The sequence below is a fragment of the Staurois parvus genome, unplaced genomic scaffold (assembly GCF_062004578.1).
Source record: "Staurois parvus isolate SC_StPar_1 unplaced genomic scaffold, SC_StPar_1.0 ptg000706l, whole genome shotgun sequence".
NCBI lineage: Eukaryota > Metazoa > Chordata > Amphibia > Anura > Ranidae > Staurois > Staurois parvus.
In genome coordinates this window covers 2,378,679-2,380,390 of record NW_028318502.1, presented here as the reverse complement: position 1 = coordinate 2,380,390, position 1,712 = coordinate 2,378,679, and the positions used below count along the sequence as shown (strand labels likewise).

The 1,712-nt window shown below is 38.4% G+C and overlaps 1 pseudogene; it reads right to left on the bottom strand.

The window, feature by feature from the left end:
• Positions 1-201: 201 nt before the first annotated feature.
• On the bottom strand, positions 202-1,064 carry LOC149445865 (vomeronasal type-2 receptor 26-like; annotated as a pseudogene).
• Positions 1,065-1,712: the final 648 nt, after the last annotated feature.

Sequence of the window (1,712 nt, the reverse complement as noted above, 5' to 3'; positions counted from 1 at the left end):
CCATCACCCACTTCCAGCCCCAGGTTTCATTGCCATCTGCTTAACTCTAACTGCCTAACTTTTTAAAAATCACACTAGATTCACACAACTTTCACCCATGATTAACATTTTCCAGTTGAATCTCATTAGACTTGGGTGAAAGCTATGTGAATCTTTTGTGGAAACTTTTATAAACAGATCCCTAAGAGTAGTTCCTCTTGTCTATTTTCTATCATGTAAATGTAATTGTGTATTCAATTCAGGTTTAAATAGGATAATGAAACATTTTGGAAAAATAAACAGCTTAGAAGTCCAGCACTTGAGGCCAATATGGCAAATATCTCCACAGCCACCATGTATTTCCCTCTGGTGCTCAGATAGGCCGGGATCATGGTAATCCAGACACTGCAGAACACCAGCATGCTGAAGGTGATGTATTTGGCCTCATTAAAACTGTCCGGTAATGTCCTCACCATGAAAGCCAGAACAAAACTCACAGCTGCCAGAAACCCCATATAACCCAACACCAAGTAGAACCCGATAACAGACCCTTCATTACACTGAATGACGATCTTGTCCTGATAAGAGTGAGTGTCCATTTCCATATAAGGGTGAGAAGAGGACATCCAAATGATACATATTATTACTTGACTGGATAAACACACGGATACTATGGAATTGGCCAGTTTGGTTCCAATCCATTTCCTCCAGTAGCTGCCAGGTTTGGTGGCTCTGAAAGCGATGTAAACAATGATTGTTTTAGCAAGAAGAGAGGAGATGGCTATGGAGAAGATGACTCCAAATGTCATGACACGGAGTATACAGGTCATATCCAGTGGCTGGCCAAGGAACAAGAACACACAGAGGAAGCTCAACAAGATGCAGACAAGGAGAACAAAACTCAGATTTATGTTATTAGCTTTGACGATGGGGGTGTTCCGATAGGTAATAAAAATCCCCTTTATTGCAACAGTCACAATGCAGAGTAAACCAGAAACTGTTAGGAATACTTTAGAAATGCCATCAGTGTAGGAAAGGAATTCAAGGAGTTTTGGAATACATTGATCCTTCTTCTCATTGGGCATTCTTCCTCTGGGCAATATATACAGTTCTCACTGTCTGTCAAGAGCAAAAGATATAACACAGATTAATTGTTATTTTCATTAATTAAATAGCCTTTTGTAGAGGAGCAGTGGGAATGTATTTTAAACATACTGTACATGGTTATATCCAGTGGCTGGCAAAGGAACAAGAACACACAGAGGAAACTCAACAAGATGGAGACAAGGAGAATGAAATTCAGATTTGTGTTATTAGCTTTGACGATGGGGGTGTTCTGATAGGAAACAAAAATCCCCTTTATTGACAGTCATGAGGCAGAGTAATGCAGAAACTGTTAGGAATAGCTTAGAAATGCCATCAGTGTAGGAAAGGAATTCAAGGTGTTTAGGAATACACCGATCTTTCTTCTTATTGGGCCATTCTTCCTCTGGGCAATATATGCAGTTCTCACTTTCTGCAAAAAGTAATAGATAAACCATATAGTAGATTCAATTTATTTTAATTAATTAAACAGTCATTTGTACAGGATGTATTTGTACATACATTTATTGGTTTTTCAGCACTGTCTCCATCTTATTGATTTTGTTGGTTAAACCAATTATTATCATTTCATTATAACCACCAATATTGCTCTAGGGCAATAGGTATGGTGTCATTAGTTGCTATGATGT